This window comes from Callithrix jacchus, chromosome 1 (genome assembly GCF_049354715.1).
Source record: "Callithrix jacchus isolate 240 chromosome 1, calJac240_pri, whole genome shotgun sequence".
Lineage (NCBI taxonomy): Eukaryota > Metazoa > Chordata > Mammalia > Primates > Cebidae > Callithrix > Callithrix jacchus.
In genome coordinates, this window is record NC_133502.1 from 97516691 (window position 1) to 97528446 (window position 11756).

Consider the following 11756-nt stretch of genomic DNA (forward strand, 5'->3'; position numbering starts at 1 on the left):
CACAACTGTAATTCCAATGAGGTTTCTCTATATCTTGAGAGTATATTTTCCCATAATATAGCATATGTTTGAAATTTGAGTTTTATCTATTTAAAAAAATACAAAGATCCTAACAAAAGTGGATTTTTTTCTTACATAAAGTTTTCCTCCGTAAATTTCCTCTAAAACTGTTGCTGTTGAGATGTTTTTCTGCACATTCGAGGTTTCTGGGGGCACTTCTGTGAGGAAGAAGTGTTTCCTTTGATTGTTGAGAGGGCAGCACATTAGCCGACAAGGTCCCATAGGATGTGTGTGGAGTTAGGGATGGGATATCAACTTGTGCCAAGACTAGAATCTTTGATATTTACCAAATATTTCCCAGAGACATCATCTCTGCTAGTAACTGTTTTCTTTCTTTCTTTTTTCTCTCTCTGGTGAAATTATAACTTCCAAGGCAGCAATGCATGATGTATCTGACCTTTCCTCTCCTGAAATGGAAGAAAAACTTGTCTTTTTTTAAGGCTTGGATTTCTCAAATCCTTCCTGACCCCACATATGCATAGCCTCCCCCTTTAACACCCCCGCCACCAAAGTGTACGTTTTTACAACTGATGAACTTACATGGATTCACCATGATCACCCAGAGTCCATAGATAACGTTAGACTTCACTCTTGGAGTGGCACATTCTATGGGTTTGAATGAATGTGTAATGATATGCAGCCACCATTACAGTGAAACCGTAGAAGTTCCCTTGTCCCCCTTGCCGGGCATGTGATGGGGATGTGGCTCACTTCCCCAGTGCCCCACAGCTCAGAATCCTAGGGTGAATGTGCAGAGGGACAGGCTGTAGGGCTCCCACCCCATGGCAGTGTCTGGGGGTGAATGTTTACAGCTGAAGCCCCAGTGTGCATGTGTTACTGGGTGCTCTTCCAGTTTTGCCTCTGTAGACAGCTTGTGTTCATCAGCTCAATTTGACCCTGTGCCTTATCACAACGACAGAGCTTTCTGTTTCCCAGGGTTCTTGCCTTTGTGTCCCCCAAAAAAATCATATCCCAGGTGGGTGTGGAAAATGAACGGAAGGTTTTATTGAATGGTGGAAGTAGCTCTCAGCAGATGGATGGGAGCCAGAAAGAGGATGGAGTGGGAAGGTGGCTTTCCTCTGGAGTCAGGCTGCTCAGTGGCTGGACTCACCTCTGACCTCCCCCTCCACATTCCCCTTGGTGCCCACATCATTCTGCCAGTCGCTGGCTTGCTGTTGTCTGCCAGTGCCTGTGGGTGTGTTCTTCTGCTGGTGTGTTCCTCTCCATGTCCAGCTGCTTGTGTGCATGCCCACTAGGGTCTTGGGGTTTTTACAGGCACAGGATGAGGGTGTAGTGGGCCAGGGTGGTCTTAGAAAACGTAACATTCTGGTGCAAAACCAGAAATGCCTGTCCTCACTTAGGTCCGTGGGCACAGGCCCTAGAGTGGAGCCCCAGCCAGAACCAGCCCTTCTCTAGGCAGCATTTCCCTGCCCCCTCCCATATCAGTAGTATCACACAGAGTGCGTTCAGTGCCCTGAAAGTCCTGTCCTCTGCCTATTCGTCCCTCCCCCTGGGAACTACTGAACATTTTTACTGAGTGCATAATTTTGCTGTTTACATAGTGGTCGTATGGTTGAAATTATAGAGTCTGTAGCTTTCTCATATTGGCTTCTCTCATTTAGTAATACCCATTTAAGTTTTCTTCATATCTTTTAATGACTTGATAGCTCATTTGTTTTTAGCACTGAATAATAATCCACTGTCTGGATGTACTGCAGTTTACCAGAAACTCTGGTTTTGGTTGTACTCAGTGGCTCACGCCTGTAATCCCAGCACTTTGGGAGGCCGAGGCAGGCAGATCACCTGAGGTCAGGAGTTTGAGACCAGCCTGGCCAACATGGTGAAACCCCATCTCTACTAAAAATAGAAAAATTAGCCGGGTGTGGTGGTGCACACCTGTAATCCTAGCTACTTGGGAGGCTGAGGCAGGAGAATTGCTTGAACCTGGGAGGCAGAGGCTGCAGTGAGCTGAGATCATGCCACTGCCCTCTAGCCTAGCAACACAGCAAGACTCTGTCTCAAAACAGACACTCTTGTTTTATAAGAACATAAACCCCATTTTCATAAGCTTTAGTGACACCTGGGGCATGTTGTGAATCTTCTAACCAAGCCACTATCAGTCATTTGCTTAAGTCTGAGACAAATGCAACTTGAAAAGAGGTTTAGCTAGAGAAGCAGGATGACTAGGACATGTACACGCACATATTTGTTCCCGGTTCTGACCTTATGCAGTGGCGGCTGCTGTTCAATCAGGCTCTGCATGGTTGCTGTCTTTGCATCTGATGCTGGGACTTCAAGTCCAGCAGGTGGTTGGGAAGGAAAGATGACTGTGTAGTGGGGGAGACCAAGGACAAGCTGGAACCACCCCCACCCTGACCCCAGCAGAAGTGGGAGCCCACGAGGACAGACAGGAGCCTGTGTTAGTTATCTTTGCCTTTGATCTTAGTGGCATGGCCCTTCATCTTGAAGCTAAACACATACCCCTGGCCCAGGATTCAGAGAAGCTGAAGGAGGGTCCAGAGGTGAATGGAGCAGTAGCAGGCCATAGAGGTTACCCAGCAGGTAAATAAGAGGCATGGGAGCTGCAACCTGGCTGCTGCTTCTTTTTGCCCTTCAAAGTTCCACAAGTGTGTCACTTGTTGCCCACTCTAACCGGAAATACAGAAGGAAGGGAATCCTGGGATGTGTGGTTCAGCCAAGCCAAGTGGACATATTGCAAAGCCACCAAAGCTGGTGTGGATTTGTTTCTCAGATTCTTGTGTGAACAGGCCTAAAATTAGAGAGTCTCAGAAAGAGACAGGTAGGTTTCCTCGTGGGTCCTTTTTGATTCTGGCTGGTTTCACACCCATCTACCCTTTCAATGAATATGTAGCCACTTTGGGGGTCTGGGCTTTCTTTCAGGGTCTCACAGCTCCTCCCTCATTTTCAGTGACTCAAGGCCCAGTATCTTGTTCCCTGGGACATGGCTGCTTGTCTCCAGAGCTCTCTAGCATGTGTTTGCTTCCATTCTAGTGTGGCCCAGCTTCCTGCCTTCATGGAGATTTTAATCCATTGTGGGATGAAGGGAGAAGAAAGCAATTGTTAGAAAGAGGAAACCATTGCTGATGGGATCTGCATTATGACAAAATTGAATAAGGGCTGAGTTAACAAATTAGAGACACATAAATAGATGAAGGTGGGTGGGAATATATACAGATACATAGCTGTAAATATACGTGCAGTCCTTCCTTTACACAAACACACACACACACACATACATGCACACATGCACAAACACAAATCCTTCCCTTATAGGGAAAGTGGTCCAGGTCTCCAGGATTTCAGCTCCATAGATTTAATATCTACTATTTTCTACAGGTGATACATGCTCATTAAAAAAATTAGTGTGTGTGTGTATTTTTGTTTTGTTTTGTTTGAGACAGAGTCTTGCTCTGTTGCGCAGGCTAGAGTGCAATGGCATGATCTTGGCTCACTGCAATCTCTGCCTCCTGGGTTCAATTCTCCTGCCTCAGCCTTTCAAGTAGCTAGGATTATAGGCATGCACCACCACATCCAGCTAATTTTTGTATTTTTAGTAGATTAGGGGTTTCGCCACTTTGGCCAGGCTGGTCTCCAGTACCTGAACTCAGGTGATCCGTCTGCCTTGGCCTCCCACAGTGCTGGGATTACAGATCTGAGCCACCTCACCCAGCCGACATGGTTTTTTTTAAAGCACAAAAAGAAGGGAACTAACTAAACATGCTAAATCTAATTACACGGAAAAACATCTGTGTTAATATTTTCTGAACATTAAAACAGACACATTTCAGCACACACATACCTACAGAAATAATTTCAGAAGAGGATTATATTATGGCATTTAATCTAATTTGAAATCATTAGAAAAGGAAGCTGAAGCAAAACTGAAGGAAATGCTAGACTTCAGATAAATGTTTCCCTGTTATAAGAGATTGTTGCAATTCTTAAAAAATTATTATGAAGAATTTTACACATGCAAGAAATAGAAATAATCTAACAGAAACCATGTTCCTGCTACCAGGACCTTCCTTTTTAGGAGGCTAGAAAGTTGAATGTGACCCTTATGAGCACTCCTTCCTGTCCTCCTATGAGTCCCCAGTGTCTAGTGTCAATGAGCTCCACCTCCAGCATCTCATTCTGCTCTGCAAAGCCAAACAGCAGATTTTTTAAATGTAAAGATTGCAGTTAAATAACTGACATATTCTGTTACGTCAGAGGGAAAAAATGTTCATTTTTGCTTAAGAAAGTTTTCTACCTCCATGCACAAATAAATATTTTTGGAGAGTTTATCATCTGCTAATAAGTAGTTTGGTTTACAGTAAAAGGAAAGAGAAGAAAAGTAATCCAAGGAAGAGAAAACAAAGCAACAAGTTGTGATAATAGCAGTAGTAAAATTTAACGTATAAAATGTGAAAAGAAAGCCCTTTTTTGTGCAGCTTTTTTTTGCTGCACCCCCAGCCCCGCACCCTGCGCCCTGGACCCCGTCACCAGCTGGAGACGCAAGCGCGCCCGCCCCTCCGCCGTCCCCGGATGCGACCAGGCCAAGCCTCCGGGGCGCAGGAGGCTGCGGTCGGTGGACGCGGTTTCCAGCCCCAGTTTTCCAGGGAGCCCCAGGGAAGCTCCTGACTCCCCTGAGGCCCCTAGGTCCCAAGCCGGTCCTTCTCTGTGCCAGAAGATAAAGACATCCGCCCTGGCAGCAGGTCAGCCACCCCACCCGACAGCCCGGCCGGACCAGGACACCATCTCTGAGTTCCGATCGTGCCTGCAACTGGTCTGGCAGCTGGGGACAAGGGTCTGGGCGCTGAAGGCCAGTGCCCAGGATGCTGGGGAGTCCCGCACCCAGGAGGCCGAGGGCCGCCCTGAGGAGCCTTGTGGCGAGAAGGCGCCGGCCTACCAGCGCTTCCATGCCCTGGCCCAGCCCGGCCCACCGGGGCTGGTGCTGCCCTATAAGTACCAGGTGCTGGCGGAGATGTTCCGCAGCATGGACACCATCGTGGGCATGCTCCGCAACCGCTCCGAGACGCCCACCTTCGCCAAGGTCCAGCAGGGCATCCAGGACATGGTACGCAGGTGCTTTGAGGAGCGCAATGTTGTCCAGATCAAAACTGTGTACCCCGCCTCCTACCACTTCCGCCAGAAGCGTGGCGTCCCTACCTTCAAGGATGGCGTGAAGAGGTCGGATTACCAGCTCACCATCGAGCCACTGCTGGAGCAGGAGGGCGGTGGAGCAGCCCCCTAAGCTCATGGCCTCGCGCCTCCTGCAGCGGTGGCAGGTCTTCAGCCAGAAGCTGGTGGAACTCGTCAAGCAGCACTACAGGTCCTTCTTGGCCTCCCTGAACCCCCACATGGTGGTGCCCGAGGACCAGCTGACGCGATGGCACCCACACTTCAACGTGGATGAGGTGCCTGACATCGAGCCGACAGTGCTGCCCCAGCCGCCCACCATGGAGAAAGCACCGCGCAGGAGGTCCTGGCCCTGGCCTGCAGCCTGATGTCACCAAGGATGGAGAAAGCCTTGCGTCAGCCGGCCCTGTGCTATGCTGAGCCCAGCAGCCCTGCTCCCCCAGCCTGGTGTCCCCCAAGCCAGCGCTGCCGGCTACCCCACCAGCCACCCCGCCTGCTGCCTCTCCTAGCGCCCCAAAGGAGGTGTCCCAGGACCTGCTGGAGCAGGTCTGAGCCAAGGAGGCACAGAAGCAGCTGGCACAGGTGACGTGGCGCCCGGAGCAGGAGCAGCCGCTGCAATGCCTGGAGCGGCTGCCTGAACTGGCCCGCGTGCTGCGCAGTGTCTTCGTGTCTGAGCGCAAGCCTGCGCTCAGCATGGAGGTGGCCTGCGCCAGGATGGTGGGCAGCTGTTGCACCGCCATGAGCCCCAGGGAGATGGAGAAGCACCTGCTGCTCCTCGCCGAGCTCCTGCCGGACTGGCTCAGCCTCCACCGCATCCGCATCGACACCTACGTCAAGCTGGACAAGGCCGCGGACCTGGCCAGCATCACTGCTCGCCTAGTCCGCCAGGCCCGCGCCAAGGAGGGGCTTTGTGTTAGCCCCAGGAACCATGCATTTCTTGTGGTTTCCCCATGCAGTTTTAGATGGTTCTTTTACTTATATTTCTTGAATTATAATGAGTGTGTTGTCTCTTTCCTACTGAAACCCTGACTGGTACAGACAGATTCTAAAAAATTATCATTAATTAATTGTGATATTAACAACATACTTCTAATTCTAAGAGAACAAAGGAGGACAGATAATATATGATGCATTTCCACATTTTAATGTGTGCAGTCTGGATTTTCAGAATCAGTAGTCTCTGATTTCTTACAAATCTTGTGTTGCTGAACAGTCACGCATACTCTCCACTGGAGCTGCAGAAGAGAGAGATCAGCACTGCATTTTCCAGTGTGAGGCTGGAGTTTCTTCTCCATGTAATTCCTAAATCATCCCTAGTGTACAACGTAATTGAAGGTATTTCTAGGACACTTTAAAAAATCCTCCTTCCTCCCACTCTGGCTGGTTAACAGAGAGCCAATGGGTCTTCTCAGGGAGGAGGACAGATTTCTGGTGTTCACTGATTTGGACTAAATCCACCTGCCACTCAAATTGGCAGGTGAGTCCGAGAGAATCTCAGATAAGCAGGAATTTAGCTTAAGGGACTGACTTTCTCTTACCTGTCGGATAAACTGAACTATGGCAGAAATGCATTGCATAACCTGGATTCCACTGACGGATGGTGAGCTCCTTAGGGGCAAGGATTCTAGTTGATATTAGTTCTCTTAGTATCTCACAGGTGTCTGACAAATAGGGAAGCCCAATTAGTGCTTGTTGAATGAGTAGTGTAGAATCTTTTGGCTCTAGGGAGATCAGCAGGCTATGTCTTCATTCTCTTGCCTCTAGCACGCTTGCAACAAAGTAAAAACATTCCTTAGTGTGAGTGAGGATGACCTTCCAAAGTTTATTCATCTATACATTTAAAATCTTTCACTAACTAAATGTGATATAACTGTAGCTTAAACTAATTTTATTGGATATAAATTATGGCATGACCCTCGTAATAGTCTTTGTTATTTCAACACATTCCTACCTTCTTCAGCTTCTCCCTGGATTAAATTATCCCAATTTCTTAAAATTTTCCCAGGACTCAAACCCAATAGAATATGACGAAACTGGCTAAAGACATTTGAATTTATACTGCACTTGGTTTAAAAAAATGTTTCCTAGAGTTATTTTGTCTTACAGTCTAGCATGTGTAAGAGTCAAAATGATTCAGAGGCTAGTCATTGGCAGTGGGTTGCCTCCTTGAAAGCACCTCATTTCCCTTTAGTAGTGTTAGGGGAGGTGGATGGAAAGAAAGGGATTCATTGAAGATAAATCTTTTAATCCAGCCCAGGATTACGGGTTTTAGAAAGTAATCCAGAGAATTGGTGGTGTCAAACCACGCATGTAGGCAAAGGGGATCAAATTCTTAAATCATAGGCTGCTTCATTCGATTTCCCACAAAGGGCAAGGGAGGAAAGAGTTAGGTGCAGGGAGAATAAAGTATTGACTTAAGTTCCCTCCCCCTTTTTCAGATGTATATCAGGCATTCTTTTAAGTAAATTAGAACAGGGAAGGGCAGAGGAAAAATAGGTAAGTCTTCCCTTTTAATCAACTCAGCTGAATCAGGGGCTCTGAACAACCGTCAGCAAAAGAAGCCCAGATTCCCTAGAGAAAGGATGATGAAAGCACACTCCGTGATTTGCTGGCACCTGATTGAGTCAAGGGCTTGAATGTGATCTTAATGGGTATAGCAAGTATCAGCTCCAAGCAAGCAGAGTTCATTTCAGGTGGGGTCCTCGTGGTGGAGCCACAGTCTCAGGACGAGGCTCTCTTTTGAGCACCTCTCAGGGTACCACTCACCTGTTGTGTAGTGTAGACCTTACACTAAAAGGCATGCCGAATTGTGTCCTACATACATTTAGATTGAGGTGGAGAGTAGTTTTTTTAAATTAATGACAGGCTCTGCAATTATGTCTCAGTTTTAGATAGAACTCTGGGTAGAAGGTGAAGCTTAGGATTTAGGTGTCTGCTGAAACTGAGGCTTTTGCTTTTCACAACAAGTGGATAATTTTTTTGAGGAGAGGCACTCTTAAAACAGGAAGGCTAAAGAGAAAGAAAAGGAGAGGAAGGAGAAGGTGCAAGAGAAGACCTAGCAAGACAGAGTAAATTGAGAGACTAAGATCTACAAGGGCCAGTGTTGTCAACAGACATTTTAGGAATGTTGATGCCTAAAATGTGAGTTGTGGATGAAACGAATCGCACATTAAGAGGGCAAGTCACCTTGCAGGTATGAATATTTGCACTTGAATATCCACCAGATGTCAGCAAAGGGTCTTATTCTAACAAGATAAGTATATTAAAGACATATTCCAATGGATGAAAGTATCTCGAGGGAGGGTGCTTTAAAAAAATTCACACAAAGGAAGGGGATGTGCTAGCAGAGCTCTGATTTTGGGCCTTCTTCCATTTACTGTTTAAAACATCTTCTTCTTATATCCCTCCCCCCCATCCCTGCCACTGACAAAAGAAAACCAGAAAGAAAAGAAATGGAAAAAAAAAAAGTCAAAGAAAGGAAGGAAAGAATACGTTCCCATGATTTCTATTCTCTATCATCCATCATACCCAAAATGTACCGTGGAACAATGGAAGCAAACTGAATGCAACTTTTATTGTCCTCCAATATGTTTGATCTGATTGCAGAACTTCATCTGTGGTTCACTCATAATACAACATCATGCTTCACTTTAGGTATTTATATTATGTGTCCTGTAATTATCTATGTTTATATTTGCATTTCCTAGAAGCCTATGTCTCTTTTAAATCAATAATTTATATTTTTATTTAAATTATGCAACATATAATTGAAAGTTAAGTGTTGCCATTAAGCTTATAAGGAAAAACAGTCAACTACCTCATCCCACTCTATTCTCCCAGTTCCACTTCTCAAATTCACTGCTTTGAACTCTTTTCATATGTGTGTCTGTGTGTGTGTCATACATACATATAAACAAGCATATGTACATACATATTTTTGTTTCATATATGTGTGTGTGTGTCTATACATACATATATACAAACATGCATACATACATATTTCTAAATAATTTACACAACATCTATATCTTGATTTGTCAATTTCAGATTTTTCATTGCCTTCCTATTATAAGTGGTTGAGCATATTATTCAGGATAAGTCATGCTAGCTGCTACAATAACCTTCCCATAGTGGTAGGTTAGTACAATAAAGTTTCTTTCTTTCTCAGTGCAGGTCATTGAGGGAGGGTCCAAAATTGTTCTCCATACATTCAGGGACTCAGGCTCTTGCCATCCTTTGATGCCACCGTCTTCAACAAGTGACCTCCAAGTTTTCTCTGGCACAGGAAGAGTGAACTGAAGATTAAATGTGAGAGATGTTATGGCCAGGGAGTGGTGCATCATCACTTCTGTCCACTTTCCATTGTTCAGAGCTCAACCACAAGATGCCAAGCTATTTGCTGAGGATCTGGACATTTAGCTGTGTGTCCCATGAGGAAGGAAAAAGAGTTTGGTGAACACATACCGTCGTCTCTCCCATGGTAAGTCCCTGCTCTTTCCTGTATCCTTCCCCTATCCTAAAATCATAACTCAGTTTTAGGTTGAGCTAGTATTCCCTGTTTGCCTCTAAGTGATTATTGAACTGTTGTTCACTGCTGAGCCAACTAGTGTACTGATATTATGTCCCCTGTCTTGTACATGTATTTTTTGAAATAGATGTATTTTTGAAAATTTTCTTTTGCTTTTATACAACAGTTTAAAATTCTTCCCCAAACACTCAACCATTGATATTCATAGGCTGTACAGTGCCCATCAATAACACCTCCACATAATGCAGGGCAGCAGTTCCGTCTCTCCCTTCCTAAGGAGACTCCCACTTGTTTTCTAGTTTCATCTATCCATAGTGCCAGCTGTTGCCCTGGCCACTCCCTTTGTAGTAATAATCCAGGAACTTCCCATTGTCCTCCAGGAGTTTCCCAAGAAAGGATAAATTGGAGGTAAATCTTGAGTCATTATATGCTTGGATTTTCTTATTCTACTCTCATACTTGATACATATTGGCTTCTTTCAAATCTAGGTTGAAGATAATTTTCCCTCAGGATCCTTTAGGCATTGCTCCCTTGTCTAGTTTGCAGTTTTTCTATTAAGAAGTCAAAGATATGTGACCCTCACTATGCCCTTCCCCCAGCTTTAGTAGCCTTTAAAATCCTCTCATTCATAAGAATTTGAAATTATTTTGTTTCCCTCTGCGTGGATCATTTAAAAGTCATTTTTTCCCTGATTATTTGGTGAGTCCCTTCCATGTGGAAGTTTTTCCAAGGAAGAAGCCTGCAATCCCTGGAAGGTGGAGAGGTCCACCTGCCTGTGGCTGCTGTGGGGGAAGGGATGATGGGCGAGGGAGCAAGCCCACTCACCCCTGCCCCCTGCTCTGCCTGTGTTCCCCAGCTTGTGGTCACTCATTCATTTGATTTCCAGAGAGAAACCTCCTATATTATGTAGCATGGAAGGGCTACAGTGAGGCATTGTCACTGGCCTGTTGGGATGGGAGGTGATGGAGTGATTGAACTATTCTGTAAACAGTGAATGCCTCAGAAGTACTTGAAGAGCTATCCTCTGAGCCTTCCTGGGAGCTGATGAAGTGAACAGGCTCCGTCCTTTTCACTATAGCATGCTGCAGGCACTTTGACAGCATAGCTCCTCATTCATCATTGCTTTTTCTTGACGTCTTTGTCCTTCGTATTTTCCCCTTTCTCCCTCCCTGCATTCTTTCCTTTCTTCTGATCTCATTTATTTGTGGAAGGAAGGGAGAAAGGAGGAAAGAGAAAAAAGAAAGACAATTGTGTGTTAGAATATAGATTGATGCTACAGGAAAATAGAGCAAGCAGTCAATATGGACTAGGAGGGCTATGAAGGTGGAGTTATAATGTGGGGGTCTGAGAGAGCCTCTGTATGAAGGTAAATCTGAGCAATATTCAGAAGAGGAGATGGAGGAAGACTTTGGAGCACTGGCGTGGGGGTGCAGTTCAGACAAAAGGAGCAGCCAGTACAGAGGCCCTGAGGAGAGGGCGGTGCCCATCAAGGCGCAGTGAGGATGCCTGAAAGGGGCAGAGAAGAGAGATGGGAAAGAAGTAGGAGATGAGGCCAGCCAGGTGGCCCAGGTGGGATAGGGCCTTGCAGTGTGTTGTAAGGACTTTGACTTTGACTATGGGAGGAATAAGAAAGCCTTTGGTGGGTTCCTGAGCAGAGTGGGGACACAATGAAACTTGGGTTTCAGCAGAGTCCTACTGGCTACAAAGTGGGAGCAGGAGTAGAAGCAGGAAGGGTGGCTGGGAAGTGATCACAATAATTCAGGCAAGAGAGGGCATGACCGAACTGAGGTGGGATAGTAGAGTGCTGGGAAGCGGCGGATTCCATATCTGTGTCAAAGGTAGAGCCACTGGGGTTTCCTGAACAACTGGCTGTGAGTATGAGAAACAGGGAGAATTTGATGACATCAACGTTGTTGACCTCAGCACCTGGAAGGATGGAGTTGTTATAGGTTTTGTTAGAAGCTGTGGAAGAACAAGTTTTGTGGGGGAAGATCAGGGGTTCAGGTTCGGACACATTAAGTGTGTG

General features: G+C 45.9%; 1 pseudogene; it reads left to right on the forward strand.

The window, feature by feature from the left end:
• The first annotated feature begins 2510 nt into the window (after positions 1-2510).
• LOC100386942 (DNA replication factor Cdt1 pseudogene) lies at positions 2511-11230 on the forward strand (annotated as a pseudogene).
• Positions 11231-11756: the final 526 nt, after the last annotated feature.